Source organism: Halichoerus grypus, chromosome 11 (genome assembly GCF_964656455.1).
Source record: "Halichoerus grypus chromosome 11, mHalGry1.hap1.1, whole genome shotgun sequence".
In the NCBI taxonomy this organism is placed as follows: domain Eukaryota; kingdom Metazoa; phylum Chordata; class Mammalia; order Carnivora; family Phocidae; genus Halichoerus; species Halichoerus grypus.
This window is the reverse complement of record NC_135722.1, coordinates 21321368-21347017: the sequence shown is the minus strand read 5'-3', so window position 1 is coordinate 21347017 and position 25650 is coordinate 21321368. Positions and strand designations below refer to the sequence as shown.

The window sequence follows — 25650 nt, the reverse complement described above, 5'->3', positions numbered from 1 at the left end:
TTAAAACAAAGAAAGCAGGAAAACATTTCATGTAAAAATATATTTGACAAATTTAGATTACTGGGAAGAAAACCCCTCTTTGGGGCTTTTGGAATTGTCTGTGGCATATGCCTAATTACCTCTTCTACAAAGAGGAGGAGGGTTTTGTTTAGCCCTATTTACAATGTGTTCTCACTTTCAAATTGCATGTTTAACCACAGAAGTTAGTTAGGCACAGTGAATGTCATGTTGCTTTCATCCCAAACAGAGAAGGGAATGAAAGAGTAGGGAAGTGTATATAGTTCAGTTGTCTGGCCAAGTTCTGCCACTCTATTTGATTTTCTACAACTTCTTCAAGTCGTTTTTTTTGTTGTTGTTGTTTGTTTGTTATGCTCTGCATTTATCTAATAATGGAGTATTACAAAGCAAATTAATTTTGTTTGTAAGGATTATTTTAAAGGTACAGCTTCCTGGATTAATTTCCATTATAAAAATAGCTTGCACTGCAGGAATGATCTGAAAAAGTTTGTGGATAATAAATGGACCAAAGATAAAAGCTTTCTCACTAATGAGAGAAAGAAATACTCAATTCTGCTGACCTGTGGTGGGTTTTATCTTCCTTCAGGAAAAGTGACTTTACTTGCATTTATTTTTCCAGGTGTTATTAATTCTTAACTATGAAAGATTTTGAACATTATTATATATTTTTTGAGGTCAGTATATTCTCAGAAGATGTAGAGTTACCTAACATATAATAGAATTAATTATATAAAATTATTAATGTCATGAATCTTTGTATCACATAGATATTAGTCTATTTGTGATTTGTCAATAATGTAAAAATATCTCATTTCTTGTATGTTAATCATTCATATGATAAAAAATAGACGTTTTAATAAATTTTTTTTATGATGATGAGGGGACGTAAATGTGACTCTAGCCATCCATGACCAATTGGGGTTGGAAAGATTTTTAGCTGCTCTTGCAGAACACGACAGTTAGTCTTACTATGTTTGCTTTGTTAAACAGTTATTTAAACAAGTGTGAATGTGAAGTGCTGAAAGAAATAGATATATTAAGTTGCTCATTATTTTTCTAATCTCTGCCTCTTTCCTTTTAGAGTACAAGCAACATGATATTTATCACATATCGTAAGCCTCATGGAAGTACAGAGGAAGAGAGAGAGAGAATTAAAACTATGGGGCAAAAAATTGAACTGAGGAAATCATTCTAAGAATATTTTACTTATTTAGTACATTAAAATTTAACATTAGTTCAGGTTTAACTTTTGTCTTTAATTTCTGCCAGAAGTTTTAAGGGTTTGAAGTGTTAGGTTAATAGTTTCCAACTAAGGTCAGACAGCTGTAAAATTAAAGCTACAGAAGTTTTAAGTTATAGCAAAGTATGAAAAGATTCTTCCTACTTTTTCCATTATTTATTACTGAAATGCCTATAATGCTTTTACAACTGAGCAATTCTTGTGCTGATTTCTATCATTAACCACTTCCAGATTATCTTCCCAAAATACAGCTATTATCAAAACAGAATTTCTCTGGTCAAATATCTCCATTTTCTCCACTATACATTACACTACAAAAATAGCATATAATCCAAGCCTTCAATGTCTCAATTTATCATTCCATTCCTATTGACTGTTACTTTCCTTTTCACATATACCAGCTCTTCAATGAAGGGAAGCTACTTGCCATTCTGTAAATATACACTTTGTGTGTATGTGCATGTTGGCACTTCTACCTGAAATCCCCATGCTCTATATCATAGCTCATTCCAGCTCTGGTTTCTTGTTAATTCCTCTTGTTTCTCATTCTTTCTGCCAGAAGTAATCATCTTCTTTCCTGAACTGTCCTAGTGTTCCATTCTTTCAGATGGCATGGGGCCTATTTTATTTATGTATGTAATATATATATATGAACATATATGTGTGATATATGTATATAGGAATATATGTGTGCATCTCTGTGTATGTCTCAGTGTTAGGTCTGGAGTCAAGGTTTAAGTCTTGGCTTCTCCCCATAATATGTGAGTGTTCTTGTATAAATTCTTTAACCTCTTTGTGGCTCAATGTCCTCAGGTAAAAATGTGGTTGATAATAGTACTTACTTTATAGTGTAGTTATGGATATTCAGTGAGATAATATAGGTAACGTCTGAGGATTGCATCTAGCATATACCATGAGCCCAATAAATATTAGCTTTCTTATTATTACATGTCACAAATTCATATTATTTTATTCATTGCATTTATTCCACATGATTTTTATGAAATAACATCTTTAGTATTTATATTTTCATCAAAGTGTTTATACAAATGCCCTCATGAAGTATTTATGCATAGCACTCCCTCGCCAAAAATAGATAATTTTAAATCTGTAAGGAGTTTCAAACAATTACTGTGAGAAAGATTAAGTTGATATAAAATTTTATCAAAAGCAAATACCACTTTACTAACAGGCATGTTAGAAAAAAAAAAAAACCAAACCCACACATATTTAACACAATCATTAACACTAAGTGCCCAGAATACTAGTGTGAAAGTATCAGCCCAAGCATATATTTAAAGGCAGCCTACAAAGTTCCAGATGGTCTGGGAGCAATGTGACACCACTGGGCTCAGGGTGCTGTGGTGCCATCACCCATTTCCCAACTCTGTCATCACACTCAGTGGCACATAAGGGACGGCAACAGAGCTCCATGTCCTCCACAGAACGACCAGAGCTTGAGCCAGCTCTAGCACCAGAAGCCTCCACTGAAACCAGTCTGCAGGAGGCTGTAATTAGAATTGATTATCCATGTTTAATTAAAAGACAATGAGGATATTCTTGTCTTACATACTTATTTACCTCAGTTCTGACCCAACTCTCTAAGCTGTCAGCTGGATTTCTGTCCCCTGTGTACATACATCTCCTAATCTCAGAGCTTCCCCAACTCCTAGAGCCCTTCCACCATGCCCTTAAATACATATGGTCTGTCACCAGCCAGATCTTCTACACTTTAAGCCTCCTTTCCAAACATTCTTTGCCATAACACCTCTATGTGAATCTGAGTGACATAGCCCCAGAGCTCTCTTAAAGATGACTACTTATTTCACTCACACTACATACTTTCCATGGGGCTGGAGGTGGAGGAGTATTCTACTTGCTCCTCGTTCCTGGTTCCAGACAATTTCGTATTACTCCCTCTCTTAATAAGCTCAGGCTGCTATGACATGACATCACAGAGTAGGTGGCTTAAACAACCAACATATATTTCTCACAGTTCTTAAGACAAAGATGAAGACGCCAGTTCTTGGTGAGGACTCTCTTCTTTGCTTTCAGGAGGCTGCCATTTCACTGGGTGCTCACATGACCTCTTTTCGGTATACCCAGAGAGAGAGAGAGAGAGAGCTCTCATGTCTCTTCTTATAAGACACTAAACTCATCTTAAGGGCACCATGCACACGACCTCATCTAACCGTAATTAACTTCCAAAAGTCCCACCTCCAAATATCATCACATTGGGAGTTAGTGATTCAACAGAAGAATTGAAGGGGGGACACAAACACATAATTCATAACACTCCCTTAAAGCCCAACTCTTAAAATTCATGTTACTGACTATACTATATGACATTTCAAAATTTTGTACTCAATATAAAACATTCACTTAAGTGTTAACACCTAAGTCATCCTCCTCTTTACGGCCTATAATCATTGCTTATTATATGGTCTTCAACATCAGGTAGGTTGAAGGTTCATGCCACTGGAAATTTCTGATCTTGCCATCCTTATTTAAAAATTCATCTGAAATAAATTTTTCCACCTGCCTATTTATCCACCTCATCTTATAGTCATTTCTAGACCTTTTTTTACTTCCAATAAATATATGATATCTCAAATCTTGATTTAAAGGATCCTCTCTTACAACCTTCTAACATTTCAACTCACTGACTTTGCATACATTTAAACAATTCCTTGACTTTCCTGAATAATACAATCCATTAAATTTATCACTTTTTTTAAATGTCTACCATCATCCCCAATTTCCTGTCTGCAATTTACTCTTGTACACGACTCATATTCCTTTGTCCATCACCATAATTTCTTGCTCAATACAATCAAAACACATAACCCACTATCCCTCTGGCTTTCTCACTTGGCAAAACCCCAGCTGTGATTACATGCAAAACTTCACCTAATTTGCAGAAACAAGCACTGAAACTGATTTGCCTCTCTTTAAATTTATAACTACAGATTTGGCATGCATGATCACAGAAGCCTGTCAATAACACTTGTTTTCATTGGCAATTCACTTTTCTAGTATTAGAGACAATTCTGCACATTCTCTTCTCAAGGAGAAATTCTCAGATTGACTCCTGGAATTACTTCTAATTCTGCAGTGATATTTTCTCACATGTGTTTTGGCATTGTGGTTTCTTCTCACTTTATTTCTGAAGATTATATTGTATATGTGTTTTTTTTTATTCTGAGACTAAACATTTCTAGCCCCTTGCTAATATCTCCCTTCAAATGTTTTTTTTAACCTCTCTTTGTCTGTTATTTACCTCTCTCTCATTCTCTCTCTCTCTCTTTCTTTCCTCATTATATGCAGAACAGGAGAGAATAAAAACACGTTCAGAACATCATCTTGCTCCAATACCATTTTTTTCTGGATTTTTTTTATACTTTGAACATGATCATGTGTGTGTAGATAACCCTAAAATCTACATTTTAAGCTTTAATATATTTCCTGTCCTTCAGACTCTGCCTATTGTACATCATTATTTAGATTTTTCTAAACACACCTGAAACTCAGTATATCCAGAGATAAACTAATTTTGTTCCTAAACTTGCTCCCCTTTCTAAAAATATATAAATTTCAAAGAATAGCAACATGATATACCCATTGATCTATTTCAGAAACCTAGTACGAGCACTACCAATGATGCCTCCTCTCCATTACCTTCACTTCCTACATCAATTCAATCTCAGGCCACTATTTATACTATCATGTCTCCCCTGGATTATGGAAACAGCATCTAATTGGATTCTCTGCTTCTAGTCTTCTTCTTCTCTGGTTTATTTTTCTAGGTATTTAGAGAGGCTATCCTAAAATAAAACTTTATCAACTTAATATTCTACTTAAAAGCTTCAGGACATTTTAATGTTCTTAGTCTACCCTGAAAAACATTATTGATTACCTAACCAACAGCCATTTCTACCATTTTTCTGGCCAACAGAGCCTATCTCCTGCAATACTCACTGAGAATGCCAGATAGCTCCTTTCCCAGATGTGCTTACAGCTAGAGAGTCAGCAAATAACTAAATCTTGGCCAACTGAACCTGAGATATGACCTATTACAGACATTTTCTCCATGACAAAATGAGAGCAATGAGTAAAGATTATTGTATTAGCTCTTACTGCCCCTTCTGGCTCTGTCCTTGCTTCTCTGCAGTCTATTCATAATATGGCAGCAATTTAAGAAGGAAGCCCTTTAAAAGGAAGTCAAATCATGATACATCTCTACTCACAACACTCACTTGGCTTCGTATCTCACTCTAAATGGCAATCAAAGTACACAGAGTAGCTAATAAATGTCTTTATAATCTACACCCCCCCATTCTTGTTGATGCCACACCTAAGATGGTAGCTCACTAGCTATATGACACATAAGTGAGAAACTGGGGAGGATTTAAATACAACCTTATTTTATTTTATTATTTTATTTTTTTAAAGATTTTACTTATTTATTTGACAGAGAGAGACACAGTGAGAGAGGGAACACAAGCAGGGGGAGTGGGAGAGGGAGAAGCAGGCTTCCCACAGAGCAGGGAGCCCCATGCGGGGCTTGATCCCAGGACTCTGGGATCATGACCTGAGCCGAAGGCAGACCCTTAATGACTGAGCCACCCAGGTGCCCCACAACCTGTATTTTAAAGAAAGTTGCAAAGAATTGGGATCATAACTTTTTAAGGACTTACTAAAAAATGATTGAGCAGACTTTGGTTCACTTAGACATCAGCCTAGTTTCTTCCACAAACTTTTTGGCCAACTGAACAAGCAGAAGGCAGGGGAACAGGAAAGAAGGGAGAACTGTGGGATTTGTATATAAGTCTAGTGCAAAATGGAGAGTTGTGTGTTTTCCTTCCCTATTACAATGGGAGATGCCCCATCCTAAAGCCAATCAGGAGACTTCAAAGAACCACTGATAGAAATTGGAAGTATTTGCAAAAAGGGGAAGCTGGCATCTTTTCTTTAATTTGGACATCCACTTATGCAGGAGACTTGCTGATCTGTTTCCTATGCTGATTCAGCAGAGAATAGATTTCAATAGAGATGGCCAGATGTAAAGAAGGGATGGCAGTGAAGAGCCTGTACACATATTTTTCTCCCAACATGAGGTGACAAGGATGAAGTTTTGTGTGTCAAGTGAAATTGCAGAATATAGCCATAATTGATATGTCTTGCTGTTGCCCCAACCCAGTTGACCCATTTGATGTGAGTTCCCAGAATAAGAAGTTGTGGAATAAACATCAAATGATGAGAGCCACAGTACGAGGCTGGTGAAGAGGTTCATATTGGGCTAGATCTCTCTAGTCAGAGAATCATGTGGTGGTTTTTAACAGTACATGTACCCACTGAGAGAACTAGCTTTTGAGTGCCTGCAACACAAAGGATTTTGATAGTGACTTTTTGCCTAAAATCCTACCTTATGGTACCAGTGTCTGAGAACCTAGAACCAGAAGGATGAAGGAGTGAACAAGACTACTACTTTTCCAAACCATGAAAGAAGGAAAGAAATATAATGAAAATAGATACAAAATGGAGTGATAACTGAGTTAATTAGGACTCCCTAATAATTAAAATTGCATAGAAAGTCATTAGATCTGATAAATGTGATTGAATACTCAGAGTACAGAAATTTTACATATCATAATAGGTGGCAGAGACCAATGCAATATAGAACCATTTGAGATGAGTATCACAGTAAGTTTTCATATTGCCCAATAAAGCAATCCCTTAGATAAATGCTTTGTATTTATATTGTACCTTCCTTCTGAGGAGCTCATTGGGTTTTCTCATTTATCAAATAATCTTAATTTGTAGAGGGAATAAGGCTGAAAATGATGATTTTCCCCAAGAAGATAATTGGGAGAAGTTAATTAACCCAACTAAAATTATAGGCTTGCTTCTAAGCTGTCCCATATACTTTACTCATTTGAATTCCTGCCCTGCATCTTTATGTAGATGTAACAGTTTCACTCTTACATAAGGAATTCTCAGACGTTTGTAGTGGAAATAAGTTTACTATTTTAATTTTCTCATTTTTAGAAATATGAAGTCTACCAACTTTTTAGAAATCACTTATGGTTCTGAATGTATAGAGTGAGATTGTATCAGAACAATGCTAATAACATAAACAACTATTTGAAGGAGTCTGAGGGCTATCCATACAACCAAAATCTGAGGGGGGTAGGTAGGAAGGAAACATAGAGGAAAGAACATGGCGCTTAACTCCTCTTTCCCTCTAAATGCATCTGTTCATTCAAAATGGGGATGGGAGACTGAAAAGATGAGTCATTTCTAGTGGTTCCACTAGACTGCAGACGTAGAAATTGGGCATCACAGCTGCTAAGGTAGAAAGGACTCATAAAACAACCCATGCCTAGACTTGAAAAAATGGAAGTTTATCCCTTTTAGAGGAAGACAACATGATCCAGAACCTCTAATAATCTCTCTAACATTTTATTAAAATTTTCCAGTACTTAATCAAAATTAGCCTGGCAGTTTGGAGTTATTAAATGGAAACATTAAAATAATTGTGATAAAATGTTCAACAAAACAGACAATGTGATGGAGAATATCAGCAGAGAATGAGAATCTATGAAGAAAAAGTTAAAAAAGTCCAAAATCTAAAGCTAAGAACAAATTAAATGGATATGGGAGCAGAATGGGCACAGCTGAAGAGAGAATTAATGGAATGAAACATAGGTCACCAGAAAATATCCAGAGTGAAACAAGAATTGTCTTGTTTGTTTGATTTGCCACTATACAGAGAACAACTAGAGCAGTTCTTAATTCTTTATTTTTTTAAGATCTTATTTATTTATTTGACAGAGACAGCAAGAGAGGGAACACAAGCATGGGGAGTGGGAGAGGGAGAAGCAGGCCCCCTGCCCAGCAGTGAGCCTGCTGCGGGGCTCGATCCCAGGACCCTGAGATCATGACCTGAGCTGAAGGCAGATGCTTAACGACTGAGCCACCCAGGCTCCCCCTTAATTCTTAATAGTAGGCATACTACTACTTCTACTACTAGTACTTATTACTACTGCTTACTGTTGCTACTATTACTACCACTACTACTATTTCTACCTTGAAAAATACCAGTTAACAATTACTGAACACTCACTATGTGCTGAACATGACTATAAAAACTTCAATGTATTAATCCATTTGATTTATACTAGAATTTTATTAAGAGGAAACTGCTGTGACTCTTGATCTTGGGGTTGTAGTTTCGAGCCCCATGTTGGGTATAGCGATTACTTAAAAATAATAATAAAAGTAATAATAATAATAAAGATTAAGTAAGCCTCTTAAGGTCATATATTTAGTAAATAGTCAATATCAACACCTTTTTTTAGAGAGAGAGAATGTGTGCCTGAGGAGTGGGGAGGGAGGAGCAAAGGGAGAGGGAGAGAGAATCTTGAGCAGGTTCCATGCCCAGCATGGAGTGCTATGTGGGGCTCCATCTCAGGACCCTGAGATCATGACCTGAGCCAAAATCGAGAGTCAGACATTTAACCGACTGAGACGCCCAGGCATCCAGATATCAATTCTTAATCAACTTAATCTTTTTATACTGATTCTCAAAAGAAAAATGTTGTTAAGCTGATGAAAAGAAAGGAAGCAAAAAGAATTGGAGGGAGAGAAAGTGGAAAAGAAGAGGGGAAGGATGCTTATCTAACTACTTTCTCAGTTATCTTTTCAAGTTTTCCATTTATTTGTCAATGTGTAGAAGGAAGGGTTCCTACCAAAGTAAAATCTTGATCATTTTGGCCATATTAGTTTAGGATGGAGAAGGGAAAAAAATAATGTCTGAACTATCTTCCTAACTTTGCCGTTCATAATATTATTTAACATCATCATAATTTCTACAACTTTCAATGACAAACCGTGTGATGCTAAATTTTTACTGTGGATTTTTGTCCTGGGAATATACTCATTTTTCTGTAAGTTGTCAGAAAGGCTAGATTAATGAGCTAATGTTGAGAAAGCATATCAAATGCAAAATAGACATTTGAGGGATTTTCTACAGATTTTATTAAAAGAAAGTAGAGGATGTTCTATTGAACACACATGGAATATATATTGATATTGAGTAGTGACAGTATCTCTGAGGTTTCTAGCATCCCCAACTTTGAGAGAATTTAGTCTTAAAAATTAAAAGGTCACTGACAAAACAATCGGTATTTCTACATTTTATGCTCTAAAAATGCTAGTGTTTGAAATACTTCATCACAGTGTTTAAAATTATGAACTAACTGAAAAATGTAGAGAGCCATAAGCATCACATAGATAATATATTTGATTATAAACATTTGGGGATGGGGGATACAGAGGTTTAAAACTTCCAGGTCTCATCAAAGAAACATATTTTATATCATTTGCAGCCCCAATATGTGTCTTCTGTTCTTGTTGACCTTCCTAAAAGTATCTGCTCACTTTCTGTTTTTTAACAAATTGTCCAAAATGAACCGCTAAAAAAAAGAGAGAGAGAGAGTAGAGATGTTCTCACAAAAGTGCCTGAGATTTAGTTGACTTAACAAATAAATATTAATTATATTCATTGTATTAGATTTTCTTATGTCATTTAAAATAAATTTTCTAAAACAGTTTAAATAGGAAATATGTAATCAAATGAATAAGCGTCAATATTATATACCCAAATAAAACTAAGCATGCAAATAGGAAAATGACATTTAATTATACAAATGGAAATAAAAAAAAATGAAAGAGAGCATTTTACTCTTTTTATAGTTACCAGGATTTTAGATATACACAGATATTTAAAACATGAAAAATGATTTAATTCTTATTTAAGCCTATTCATAACACTCCAATTATGTTTTTAAGTCATTTAATGTGTTAAAGATAATCACCATTATTAATATTTTTTATGCTTCCGCACATCCTAAAGTCAAAAGCAGTGGAAAGACAGCTCCGGTTGTGTTTTGTATCTTCTAAATTTAAAGTTTTGATTAATAATTCTCAGAAATAGTAAACTATTTAACTCTTACAAAAAGACTCACTTTTCTAAGATTTTGCTCCAAAAACTTGTTCTTGTATTTAGAAAATGTTTTTGAGAGTCTACTAATATGCCAGTAACTTATTCGACTCTGGAACCATAACAGTGAATAATACAGGGAAAACCCTGCCCTCATGTAGCTTATATTTACTCAAGAGAAAACAGACATAAAAAATTAAATCTGGTGGCGGTGCGAGGGCGGCTGGCTGCACTCCGAGCAGAGCCGCGGTCCCCAGGGCAGTGCACGCCCTGAGCTCTCCACCTCCCCGGCCCTGCAGCCCACGGCCCCCAGCTGAGTCCGCAGCCCCAGCAGCCCCGCCCTGCCGGGTGGAATATCTACATCCACAGGGCAGAGGACACCTGTCAGGACGTGGTCATCATGGGCTATAAGGACTCGCCCTCCGTCTGAACCACCATCCAGGGAAAACCTTCATCAGCATCATGCCATCTGAGGTCGGGGTACTGGTAGGCAAAGACCAGTCCAATTTTGTCGTGAATGGGCTGACACTTGGGGGCCAGAAACATTCTGTTATCCAAGACTCACTGCTGCAGGACGGGGAATTTACCATGGATCTTCATACCAAGAGCACTGGGGGAGTTGCCACTTTCAGCGTCACTGTCACCATGACTGCCAGGATGCTAGTCCTGCTGCTGGGCAAAGAAGATATCCAGGGTGGTCTGATCAAGAAATCTTGTGAAATGACCTCCCACCTACGCCATTGCCAGTGCTGACCTCATCTGTCCCTTTCCCCCATGACTCCCCATTGCTTTTGCACCCCTCTCCTTCCCACACATACACCTACACTATTTTTATTTGGGGGGCCATTACCCCACACCTCTTATTGCTGCCCAAACCACATGGGCTGGGGAGCTGGGGCTGGATGAACAGACACCTCCCCCTACCCATACCCCTCATACAAACTTTTTGGTATTTTGTGGGGTGTTTTTTTTTTTCCTGTTTAAATAAAAAAGATTCTACTAAAAAAAATTAAGTTTTATGAAGATCATGAACAATATGAGAGAGTGTGAATTAGATTAGGAGCAATTTAAACATAATGGTCAAGTATGGCTTGCGGAGGTGGTAGATAACTTAAGAGCAGAGACCAGATGACAAGAAGCCACCAAGGCTAGGACCCCACCAGAGGAACATCAGGCACTACGCCCAAAGGAGATCTGCATGTTTAAGTAATGGAAAGAAAATCCTGTGGCTGGAGCACAGATGTGTAGGAAATGGATGGTAGAAGAACAAAGAAGGCATCCATCAGAACTTTTAGGGAGCTGTTTGCACAGTCCAAGGGAGGATGGTAACACTGATACGTGGACCAGGCGGTAATAATAGAGATAAAGCAGCATAATCAACATTCAGAATAGATTCATTTCTTGACTTTTAAGTCTTTAATTAAATTGAACCTTTACAAGTATGTGGCTCTTGACATTACGTTTTTAGATTCTAGTGTATTCCTTCCATTAGTGTTGATTCCTAATTAATATAATTTATTTGTTTTTCATTTAATCACCAACAGCATTGACCAGCTTGGAAAGAAAACCGCATCTGGAAATAATAAATCAGTAAACCTGAGACTATTTATACTTTAACTTCTGAGCATGGCACTAGAAAAGGAAGACTGTAATTTTTAAAAATATAATTTTCTTTCATATAAATTAAATATGGTGAGTTTGGCAGCTCTTCCAATGTTGGAGGTCAATTTGCTAAATAAGTTCTTTTGACAAACTGACTGAAGTTGGAAATATGACCAAGAAAGTTATTTGTGAATTTTAAATTTTTCCTTTAACAAAGGTTTCTAAATGCATCTTTAAAATCTCTATCATGAAACCTTTAACAGGAGATCACTTGAGTGGAACACATTTTATATGTCAGTATTACTGTATATAATTCTACCTTTTTAAAGCACATCAATGGTCCATTTCTAACTTTAGAAGATGGAAATCCCCATTATATATGGGAGCTATATGGCCTATGCATATATAATATATATTTTCATGCAAAAGAACAAAAGTCATGCATTTGGAGATCTAAAATCAGCTTCAAGTGTTTCTACCCAACTCTTTTCTTTGAGGCAGCACTTTCTTCAAGCCATCCTAAATAGTTTTCTACTGTAACTCAAGCCCTCTCATGCCTGTAAAAATAGCCATGTATAGACTAATAGAACACTAAGTCTCTTTAACTGGCTTTGATTTTTTTGAAAAAGATATTTAATTCAATATTTAATTTAATATAAGGAGAATGTCTGGACAAATAATACATTTTTATATCCAAGCTGTCATTTCTATAAACCTACATTACATCCATCTCCCACATCCTCAATATTTCCTAATAATTTAAAGTTTATATTGATAGTTTCTTTTTTTTTTTTTTAAAGATTTTATTTATTTATTTGACAGAGAGAGACATAGCAAGAGCAGGAACACAAGCAGGGGGAGTGGGAGAGGGAGAAGCAGGCTTCCTGCGGAGCAGGGAGCCTGATGTGGGACTCGATCCCAGGACCCTGGGATCATGACCTGAGCCGAAGGCAGACGCTTAACGACTGAGCCACCCAGGTGCCCTATATTGATAGTTTCAATAAAATTTCTACCTGATCTATATTTTTTAACTCATTTCAAGCTACTTTATCTGGACCTTGTTGTCCAGTCTACTCAAACTCCTCTGGAATAAACCCTGAATAGTCCAATCTCTGCCTTAGTGCCCAGTATCAGTCATGGCTTTCACATCAAAATATCCCCTATTCCTCTATAACCTTCTAAATACTGATCTGTCAAAGTTGAATGAAGTTTCACCTCTGTTATGACACCTTTCTTGACTATTCAGTCAGTTGTGTCTCTTCCTCCTTACATTATTTATTCTGTAAGATTCATGTGAGTCTTAATTGATAACTGTCCTTTTTTACTTCTTTGTTTTGGTACATGTTTATCTCCTGCTTCTGGACTATAGGAGTACATTTTTTTTTTTTTTTTTTAGTTTGAATGCATTCAGATGGGACATATATATTCTCCATTTTAATAGTACTCCCCATCGACAGATACTCATTTCACTTTATTTATTTTCTTTGTGACCAGTGCAGGTGCTTAATTTGATGACTATTCTGTACCTATTCCTTAGAGTACAGAATAGAGATAAGTTTTTCACTCAACTACACTTAGAGAAAGAGAGAGTTTTACATTTTCTTCTAGTCATCATTCAGTGGGACAGAGATAAGAAATGTCTTGCCCACATTTCAGAAGTAAGAATTTTCTTTTTGTCAACCTTGACTTCTCTTTGGAAATGGAGAAAGCAAAAGGCAAAAAGAACTCCACGAAGAAGTCACGGGAAGACTGACTTGCAAACCCCAACATGTGTCAGGAGAAGCCAGAGAGAAAGAGGAGGCTTCTGGTGAACCAAAGTTACTAAGAACCTTAGAGAATGGGACCAAAAGGAAAAGATCTATGAAAGAAGACAAAACTTCCTGTTCAGAAAAGACAGCACCAGGCAATGGAAGAGTAAGGCGACGGAAGAAGATACCGATTGCACGAGTCCCTTCCAAACTGCCACCAGCCAATCTGCTTCACCGAAACACCTTGCCGGCCTGGTACCAACAACTAACGCACCAAAGGCCAGAAATTAGATGCAATTAAATGACTCTGCAAATATGTTTGCCCTGATCGAAAGACGAACATTCCTGTCACTGCAAAGGAGGCCAAGATTATCACACAGTCACAAAGGAGATCAAAGATGGACAAGGGAGAAACGTCCCTGGAACGTTGCGGGGAGAAAAAGCTGTCTTCTGATGGAAGTACCCTCATGAAGTGGTTGCTCCCTCTGAGGGTGGAGGGTGTCTGCCCTTTTTGGGTCTAATGCTCTCCTGAAGAGAGTCCATACCGTTGTGGACAACTTCAGCCCCAGAATTCAAATTGTCAGCTCAATAACCAGCATATAGTAACCAGCATGGCGTTTACCTCCTGGTCCAGGACTGGGCATCCAGGACTGGGAAGATGCAGACAGGGGAGTCGCCACAGGAGGCCTATGGTGTCAGGCGGTGCGCAGTCCCTGGGAGACGTCCGCCTGCGGACAAAAAGGGTTGGGTTCGCCTGCATGCGCCTGCAATTTCATGCAGGACAAGCCCGGGTGCCTGAAAAACAGAGGAGAGTGTGTATACTCTTCTTGCTTCCTGCCTGCGATTTTCCCTGCGCCCCTCCCCCCTGCACCTGGAAGACAATATGCTGTGCCCCAAATCTGTTCGGAGGAATAAGGTGTTAATGAGAAGCCTCCAATGAGATTATAATACCAAGAAAAAGGGTACAGCTGTGATTATAATTAATGGTAGAAAGGGAACTATGTTCAACTCCACGGTGACACTGATAGCTGGACGGCAGGCTGCCCACACCTTCCCCGCGTCCTGCTTACGGGGCACACAGGCTGGCGGGGGCAGATGACACCCTCACACCCCCAAAACGGCCTGCGGCTTCATGGGTTGGAAATACAGAGGCTCTTATGTTTGAAATTGGAAAAGCATTACGGAAATTACCACTCATTCCAGTTAATAAGATGAAAAAGTCGTTGGTACTACCAAATGTTTACCCTTCTGAAATAGAAGTGACCTTAACGGTTCTTTTAAAGGGGGAGCCCGAGCTGAGCATCGTGGAGGGGTAGAGGAGAAAACACGGGTGTACTTCCGTGCTGGATTTCCCTTCAAGGCTCGGGGATTCTGACTCCTCTAGAGGCTGCTACCTTCTCAGTTTTAGGGCTTCAAAATGTTGAGTATTTTATTTTATTTATTTTATTTTATTTCTTTAAATGTTGAGTATTTTAAACCAAAGGGAAAGCTATTATTCTTTTCCCACTCTCGAAAACATACTCTTAATATACAAGACAACAATTTTTGACGTTTTCTTAATAACCTGAGACTGTTATTGTGTGTCTCTGCAGTAAAAACACAGGACACTTTGCAGGGATTATTTCCACTCATAACTGTTACGTAATTTCTGCTGCTTAAAAATGTTTAAAATTGGGACACCTGGGTGGCTCAGTTGGTCAAGCATCTGTCTTCAGCTCAGGTCATGATCCCAGGGTCCTGGGATGGAGTCCCACATAAGGCTCCTTGCTCAGCGGGAAGCCTGCTTTTCCCTCTGCCCCTGCCACTCCCCCTGCTTGTATTCTCTCTCTCTCTCTTCCTCTCTCTTTCTGACAAAAATAAAATCTTTAAAAAGTTTGAAGTTACTTCTGAATCATAAATACAAAATGTATTGGATTTTAAATCTGCATATAAAATCATCTATTGTATATAACAGACCACATGCTTTGGGGGCAAATTATTGTTAATATTCTTAACTCAGGATTAAGCCAAAAATCATGATTTTTTTGGCATGATTCTTTTTTTAAAACCACTCAAATTAGTTATGATTAACATACAAAAAGCTGTACATTTAACATATATATAATTTGATGAGTTTGATTCATTTTTTACTTTTTTTTGTGTACTTCCTCAATTTATAGTCCTGTGACTCTTAGAAAAGATGTGTTTTTCACTTATCTTGTGTTTTCATGGCAGTTTCCAACATTGTTTTATTGTTATGGATTTGTGGATTATGAGATTTTTTCCCCCCTCCAAAATGTCCTAGGAGTAGTAGAGTTGGAAAGTTTGTAACCATCATGATATAGACAGATTTGGGCAACAATCTTCAATAAATGTTAAAAACTGGAAAAAAAAAAAAAAAAAAAAGAATGTCTTGCCCAAAGAAAGATACACAGCAAAGCAGGTAAGAGTATGAACTAACCAGGTTCTATGTGCTCCTTATTTTTTGTTCATACTATTAATACACTGTTCATCACATTGTAAGTGCTTGTTAATATGCCCTGTCTCTCCATTAGAACAAAAGTTCTGAATTCAAATTGTCAGCTCAATAACCAGCATATAGTAAGCACTTAATAAACAAGGGTTAAGTTTTTTTTCCAGTGTAACAGGTGGAAATTAATTTGCTTTGATGCTCTTCTCATTCTCTCAGCTATCTCTTTTTGCCAGTTTGTTTCCACTTTTGAATCTCTTTTTCAGTCCGCCCTATATTTTCATTGACTTTAAGGTGAGAAGGAAATTAAAAAAAAAAGATCATTAATTTATTTGGGGCCTTTCATCATCTTGGTACATCAGCTGGAAAAGGTCAAATGGAAACCTGTTTGCCAAAACAGCTTATGTATTCCTGTCAATTTCTGCCTCCTGAAAACGTACATCTTTCACAGCAATGAATAGATTTGGACCCAAAAAGCAATGAGTCTGCCTTCCTTTCCAACTCATATCATGTTGCACATTTGGAACCAAGAGCTAAGATATTTTATTCCTCTCTTATCACCAAAAGAAGCTTAACTGTTTTATGATGCCTTTCAATGCAGGTGATTGGTGAAGCTCAAAGAAGCGTTACACATGATTTGACCATGAAGTCTTGACACATTTCATCAAGTTCCCTGAAGACACACTGTTTTTAAAAGGAATGATTCACTTTAGCAACCCCTAAAAAACAAATTCTGTCAAACTTACTAATCAAGAAGAAAATGAGTAGGCAGTATGGGTATATAAATCCCAAGCTAGACCATAGTTCAACATGCCAATGATCTAATCCTTTTGGTCATAAGGACATCTATGGTCTGTCTATAATGTAACAATAAGCATGGATCCAAGACAGGTGTATGGTGTGCAGCATCCTATACCTCTGAGAAAGACAGAGCTAAGTTTAACACTGAAAATGTATTTGACATACATGCAGTTTTAACAATAAAGAACTATCTTCTAGGACCAGTTCCAATAACTGTATCTAATTCAAAAATACACAGCAGGGCCCCCAAGTTTGCCAATATACTGTGTACAGCTTGTGCATACACTATCACTTCCTTGGAGTTTGGCAATGGGGTAGCCCTAATGCACAGAAGACAGGATCAAAAAGGTTTTCCTAAATATTTTGGCTTTTAAAGATACACACTCTCTCAGACTTTCTCCCTCTGTATATGTATGTATTATGTATATGTATGTGTGTGTAGGTATAAGTGTATAGATTCAGGTACAGATATAGATAAATCTGTATCTTTATATCTTTATTTATACCTATATTTATATATCTCTATCTCTATCTTTATACCTATCATCTGTCATCTATTATCTATTTATCTATTATCTATCCATTATCTGTCTGTTTACCTATCTATATCTATCATCTATCTATCTATCTATCTATCTATCTATCTATCTATCATCATCTATCTATCATCTATCTATCTATATAATTCTATCTATCTACCTAGAGAACTAAGCATCCTGTGTACATTTCAACCTAGGGGACAGTGCCCAATAGAGTTTCTATTTATAATTTCATAATGTAATGTAAGTTACCGTTTTATAATTTTTTAAATTTTCAAATGTTTTCTTTTTTTTTTTTTTTTTTAAAGGTTTTATTTATTTGACAGAGAGAAAGACAGCCAGAGAGGGAACACAAGCAGGGGGAGTGGGAGAGGGAGAAGCAGGCTTCCCGCGGAGCAGGGAGCCCGACGTGGGGCTCGATCCCAGGACTCTGGGATCATGACCTGAGCCGAAGGCAGACGCTTAACGACTGAGCCACCCAGGTGCCCCTTCAAATGTTTTCTTAAAAAGTTACTCATTTAAATTAAGATGCTTTCAAATTGTATTCAATATATTGTTATCTTTGGGCAATAGTAAAAGCAAAATAATTGATCCAGAATTTTAATGACAGTTATAAATTATTACATTTCTTTAAATGTATTTATAAATTTATTCAAATGCTTAATACTTAATTTTTATTATTCTTTATTATCATTCACACCACTAGATTTCCCCCTCTTTTGACATTTGGTATAAATAAATAATTTTGAGATAAATAATTTTACAGATAAACTAGAATATTGCATGGGTATGAATCACTGAAATTTGGGAGAATTAAAATTGAAAGAAAGACAGTAAGCTTATGTATAAACTCAAGAATGTAATTCTAATGGGGCGCCTGGGTGGCTCAGTCAGTTAAGCGTCTGCCTTCAGCTCAGGTCGTGATCTTAGGGTCTCAGGTTTGAGGCCCACATTGGGCTTCCTGCTCAGTGGGGAGTCTGCTTCTCTCTCTCTCTCTTTCTCTCTCTTCCTCTGCCCCTCTCCACTGCTTGTTCTCTCTCTCTCTCTCTTTCAAATAAATAAATAAATAAAATCTTTAAAAAAGAATGTAATTCTTATGGATATTAAAACTGCTGAGACTACATGTTAACTTTATTTCTCTTATAATTCTTAAGAATTAGTGTGTAAGTTCAGGTATTAACTTGCCATGTTTATTCCAGTCTACAGAAAGATATAGTTTAATTTTTTCCAGTTTAAGTAAAAGCTTAGTCCAATTTATTTATTTTTTTTTTAAAGATTTTATTTATTTATTTGAAGAGAGAGACATAGCGAGAGAGGGAACACAAGCAGGGGGAGTGGGAGAGGGAGAAGCAGGCTTCCCGCAGAGCAGGGAGCCCGATGCGGGGCTCGATCCCAGGACCCTGGGATCATGACCTGAGCCGAAGGCAGACGCTTAACGACTGAGCCACCCAGGCGCCCCGAGTCCAATTTAAATATATAAAAATTGTTACATTAAAAAAAGAGACTGTATATTTCACCTAACTAATCAACCTCATCACCTAATAAACCTCTACTTGATTTTTCCCCATACCATTAATAAAGTTTTGTTTTTCAGGGCATCTGGATGACTCAGTCGGTTAAGTGTCCCACTCTTGATTTTGGCTCGGGTCATGATCCAAGGGTTGTGAGATCGAGCCCTTCAGTGGGCTCCACACTGAGCCTGGAGCCTGCTTAAGTTTCTCTTTCTCCCTGTCCCTTTGTCCCTCCCCACTGCCCCTCTCTCTCTCTCCCCGTCTCTAAAATAAATACAGTTTTATATTTTTCCCCTTTACTAGTTTAAAGTTGTCTATAGTCTCCTAAAATTTGATGAAAGATTAATTTAACATCATTTGATATCCAATTAAAAGCCAAGATAAATATGATTTTATAACTACATAGTGCCTTAATGTATTATTCAACCTCTTAATAAACCTATCAATATATGGAGAAAAAAATGAGTTGTATTAGTGGTTCTCAAAGTTTAGTCCCAGACCACCAGCAACAGCATCACCTGCAAAATTGTGAGAAGTGCAATTTATTGGAACCGATTCAACACCTGTTGAGTCAGAAACTTTGTTGTGGGTCTCAGAACTCTTTCTTTAAGAAAAGAAAAAAGGCCCTGATTTATACTATTTGTCTATTTCTGTGGTATAAATACTCCCACCACTGTCAATTTCAAGATGCAAATGCAACATCGTTGAGTGCGGAGCTGGGAAGTGATTTACACCACAGACTGTGGATGATGTTGATGTACACTACAGTGTGAAAATCACCAGGCTGAACTACGGGAAGTGGATAAGAGCACAAGTGTGGACATCAGACATATTCGAGTTTGTTGGATAAGGTCTCTGCCACTTCCTGGATTACACCTTTGGTCTTGGGCAAATTACATTACTTCTGTTTTCACTCACCTCCTTTTCACAAGGATCAGTGAAAGTGTCTGTATAATGGTGTGAGAATCAAAGGAGTTAATTTGAATAGAATGGAGTTGCCTCTCATACAGGATTTAAGTTGTTAAGTCAATACTTAGGGCTTAATTCTCTAAAGACCAAAATCGCCCTAGCAAACTCCTTAAGCATGTCTAAATAAAAAGAGATCTCTCTTTCTTCAGTCAAGCACCAGATACAACCATTGGCTTGTATTTAGCTTGTATTTAGACTGCATTGTATAAAAAATTATTTTTAACACAAGACTAACACAGAGTGCAGTGTGGCTCATTCTGTGGGAGGTCCATGAACTGAGTCCAATGAAGGTGCAATTAATTCACACTCTACACTCCTGGACATAATGGAAATAAATTTTATTCTATTGTTATCATCATTGCTGTTGTTGGTGTGGTGTTGTTATTTTTTTGTTTGTTTCTTCTCTCTTTTGGAATGCGGAGTACAGTTTTAAAATTAATTTAAATCCCAAATATTAGGATTCGTTATGCTAAAGTATTTAATACAGTGTAATTAATACAGTGTTATTACAATTCAAATGACAAATCACAGATCATCTATATATTACTTAATATTATTCTTGTTTCTGTGGTGGATGCATCTTACTTAAAATCTAGAACAAACAGGGGTGCCTGGCTGGCTCAGTCAGTAGAGCATGCAGCTCTTGATCTTGGGGCTGTGAGTTTGAGCCCCACATTGGGTGTAGAGGTTACTTAAGAATAAAATCTTTAAAAAAATTAAAATTAAAAAAATAAATTAATTAAAAAAATCTGGCATGAACAGATCCTCAAAAATTCTTCAAAGGCCTCCACCTCTCCACCCAAGCAAAAACTGTTACAAAAACAGTAAATGAAAGCATAAAACATCCAGTTTTTGCCACTCATTGAGTAAAAGTTCAACACATTTCTTAGAACGCTGTCAGTCCATTTTAGTTTTACTACTTTCCCACAAAGACTGTATATAGTTTACAGTTCAAATTTCACCAAATATCCCCATTTCTGTATTTCATCCCGACGCTCCGAACTGTATAATGCCTCATATCAAAATAAATAATTCCTCTTTTGCTCTGACATTTGCTCTATTCAAATATGTGTACAAATTAACCTAGTCCCCCTTCAGCTTAGCTCTAAATATGTATTCCCTTTAATCTTTCCTGATAAGGCAGCCCTCTAATCAATTTTGGTGTTATTTCAGAGCTAAATTTAATACATTGTGTAATTTAACTCTTATGAGTGAGTTGACCAGACTGAAAGTAATGCTTTTTAGTCTGAGGAGGGTTTGGGGCACACTTAGAAAACCACTCATTACTGTAAATGTATAATGAAGATTAACCTGAAAGACATTGATTTTTATCTTGATATATATTCTAAAGCTCACTGATACTTGAGCACTTTCAGCTCCCGTGTACCTAAAAGCAATAATACATTTTTTCCCCTGGCCTTTAAAGAATTAATGAAGCTTCCGATATCCATCATATTTGAACAAAATCAATAAGCCTCAGGTTTTTAAGGCTACTATAATACCTGTTAGAGGTATTGGCTATTAGGATGTTTCTTGTTTAATCACTGGATTTGATAGCTAATGATTCTCAAGAAACTGAGTGGCAAATACAACAAGGAAGCTTATGTAGTAATTAGGTGAGTTTTATAATGAGATTTGTATTCATTTAATTTTATAGGGAGGTAATTAGAAATGTTTGCTGATAGCTAATATTCTAGATCACCAAAACCATACCAAAAAACCTGATAATTTCCAGTAACAGAGACTTCTTAAATCTTATATCTTTTTAACAAGAATTTGAAATTTTTTTATTTTTGTATATTTTATTTAATTTTTTTAAAGATTTTATTTATTTATTTGACAGAGAGAGACAAGGTGAGAGAAGGAACACAAGCAGGGGGAGTGGGAGCGGGAGAAGCAGGCTTCTCGCTGAGCAGGGAGCCCGATGCAGGGCTCGATCCCAGGACCCTGGGATCATGACCTGAGCCAAAGGCAGATGCTTAACGACTGAGCCACCCAGGTGCCCCTTGTCTATTTTATTTTAATAACAGAGAGAGCCCGTCTTTTTTATTTTATTTTATTTTAAATATTTTATTTATTTATCTGAAAGAGAGAATGGGAGACAGAGAGCATGAGAGGGGGAGGGTCAGAGGGAGAAGCAGACTCCCTGCTGAGCAGGGAGCCCGATGTGGGACTTGATCCCGGGACTCCAGAATCATGACCTGAGCTGAAGGCAGTTGCTTAACCAACTGAGCCACCCAGGCACCCGAGAGCCCGTCTTTTAAATATATTTTACTAGCCATCAGTCTTGTGTACTTCCAATTCCTACATTCATTATATATGTGATGCTGGGTAAGTAACCTCCTAACTAAAAAGCATGGCCTGATTCAAGGCACTTGTTCAGAATAATTCTAAAAGATTTCATTAATGGTAATCCTGGATGGAACACTTTTACTGCATTAACCAGGTTTGAGAATGTCTAATTTCCAACTAGAGAATAACAGAGAAATAATATTGTTATAATGGAGCAAATGTAGTCTTAGAGGCAGGCTGACCTACATTTGAATCCTTCCTTGGTTCTTGCTGTTGTGTGATCTTGGATTTTCAACATAGATTGTCTATGTTTAAGCTGCTTCTTTAAAAAAAAAATGTGCATGATATCCTACCCCATATGTTTGTTAAAGTGATAAATAAATATAAATAAAATAAACCAGGATACTGGTTTGTCCCTGATATATATTTAACAGACATTAACTATTAATTTATCTCTGTCATAATTGTATAGCACTAAAAGGAATTTGGGGCAGATAAACCATTTATTTATGTATGTGTTTGTGTAAATACAGTTGACCCTTGACTAATGAAAGGTTTAGGGACAACAGGCCCTCCTCACGGAACCAGAAATCTGCATATAGCTTTTGACTCCACCAAAGACTTAACCACTAACAGCCTACTGTTGACTAGAAGCCTTACCAATAACATAACCAGTCAATTAACACATATTTTGTATATGTATTATATACCATATTCTTACAATAAAGTAAGCTAAAGGAAAGAAAATGTTATTAAAATCATAAGGAAGAAAAAATACATTTATTGTACCATACTGTATAACAAAAAACCCATTTGTAAATGAATCTGCACAGTTCAAAACTGTTGCTCAAGGGTCAACTGTATGCACGCATACATGCGTGTTTTTATTTGCCATTGTGAACTACAGTCTGTCTTGACATACACTCTACAAAAAAAGAGAATTTATTTAAGTATAATTTACATATCATAAAACTCTTTTTAAATGAATATTTTAATGAATTTTTAAAAATACATACACTCATATATCCATCACCATAATTAATAGATAGAATATTTCCATTTCTTCGAAACGTTCCCTGTGGCGCTTCCCAGTTAATCCCTACTCTATGCCTGGTTACATGCAACCAGTCATCTGTCTATATGGATTATATTTTTCTTTTTTTAAAATGGAATCCTACAGTAGGTGTGATAGGTTCAGTCTTTCAATCAGCATAATATTCTTGAAATCTATCCACATTATTGTGTATATGTCATTGACTACTTTTTATTGCCCACTGGAATTCCATTGTGCCAATATTCTACTTTTGCTTATCTTTTCAACACTAAAAGAGACTAGGTTGCTTCCAGTTTGGGGTTATTATGACTGAAACGGCTATGAGCATTCATGCATAAATCTTGTATGGACATGTTTTGCAGTTCGGGTATTGCAGTAAGCAGATGCGGAGATGGAGTTAGGAGTGCAAAAATTGTAATGAGAGGTAAAACTTGTGAAATATAAAGGGTTGGGTGAGTCAGAGGATCGTGGAAGACTGCAATGCAGATCCAGAGCTTGCAAAGGAGAAAGGAAATAAAGCAAAATCAGGCAAGGAGAGCCTCAGTGGGAAGTACTGGTGCAAAGATGTCCTGTGAGAGAAGCCATGCCCTATTAGCTTAGGTGTTTCTGAGAAGCCAGTGCCAGGATAAGATTAGACATACAGGAGATTTATTGGACCTCCTAGATCAGACAAGACTCTTTTCACTTCTGCGTGGGCCTGATGCAAAATTCTTTCAGTATCAACTAATATATGGGCTGGAACATAATTCCTAGTTGTGGCATATATATGCCTCGGGAGTTTATGTATGCTTACCAGGGATTTTCTTCCCTCATTGTGGCATGGGATGAAGAATTCCGGAAATTTTCCCAATTTATAAGGGATATCCCAGCATGCTCTTAACAACTGGACTCCTAAAAACTTTACTTATGTTACAGGTTCCGAAATAATGTTGGAGCTTATATTCCACCGTCTGGGGTCCATGTATTTTACTAAGGCTTCCCTCATGCTAGTCACTTCCTGCTCATCCTGCCCAGTCATTACTTGTCATTGATTTAATAATTCAATGTGATGTCCAAATCTCTTCTGCATCTTATGACAGACAGAAGATGTATCTAGACCTGGAGCAAAACTCTAAATGTGTACTGTTGACAATGCTATGCCATTACGACTTAGTTATTTTATATTATTTTGTTTTCATTTGATCAGTTATATTGAGTTATACTTCATATAAGTAATTTTTTCCTTGTTAAGTGTGCAATTAAATAGATTGTACTAAATACATACAGTCAGGTAATCACCACTACCACAAAAGATATGTAATATTTCTGTAACAAAAAACTTCCTCATTCCCCTTTAAATTCAACCACATTCCTCCCATCCCAGCTTTAGGCAACAACTAATTCTGTCAGGATGGACTTTCCCCAAATTTCATATCAGTGGGATAATATAATATGTAACCTATCGTGTCTGGTTTCTTTCACTTAATACAAAGCTTTTGAGATTCATTAAGGTGGCTGCATCTTTTTTTATTGTCTTTATTATCTTTTATTGTCTATATTATTCCATTGCCTGAGTATAACACAATTTCTTTACCAATTTATAAATTGATGGTTATACCAAAATACGATTACTGTTGTTCCCAGAAGATGGGTGTTTTTCCATTTTTGACTATTAAGAATACAGCTGCTATGAACATTTGCATACAAGCCTTTGTGTAGACATGTGTCATTGTGGGAAAATACAAAGGAGTGGAATTGATGGGTCCAATGGTAAACATATGTTTAACTTTCTAGTAAATGCTAAACTGTTTTTCAATCAGTTATATTTGATAGTTCTACTTGCTCCACATCCACACTGATACTTGGCATTGTCAGTCCTTTTACTTTTAGTCTTTCTAATATGTGTTGGGATATCTCATTATAGAATTCATTTGCATTTCCTTGGTGACTAAAGATCATGTTCATCTTGTTGTGTACTAGTTTCTCAGCTCTGCATCTTCTTTAAGTGTCTGTTCAAATGCTTACCCATTTTTTTATTGAGTGTTTGTCTTCTTTGCTGGTTATTGAATTGTCAGAGCTCTTTATATATTCCAGAATAATTTATATATGAGAAACATGCTTTATAAAGTTTCATTCAGTATCTGACTTGCCTTTTCAACTTATTAACGAGGTCTTTTAAAGTATCTTTGCTGGGCGCCTGGGTGGCTCAGTTGGTTAGGCGACTGCCTTCGGCTCAGGTCATGATCCTGGAGTCCTGGGATCGAGTCCCGCATCGGGCTCCCTGCTCAGCAGGGAGTCTGCTTCTCCCTCTGACCCTCCACCCTCTCATGCTCTCTCTCTGTCATTCTCTCTCTCAATAAATAAATATCTTAAAAAAAAAAAGTATCTTTGCTGATGTTTAATTGATGTACAATAAGCTACACATATTAAAAGTGTGCTATTTT

At 36.8% G+C, this 25650-nt stretch overlaps 1 pseudogene; it reads left to right on the top strand.

The window, feature by feature from the left end:
* The first annotated feature begins 10724 nt into the window (after nt 1-10724).
* On the top strand, nt 10725-14552 carry LOC118529980 (developmental pluripotency-associated protein 4-like; annotated as a pseudogene).
* Nucleotides 14553-25650: the final 11098 nt, after the last annotated feature.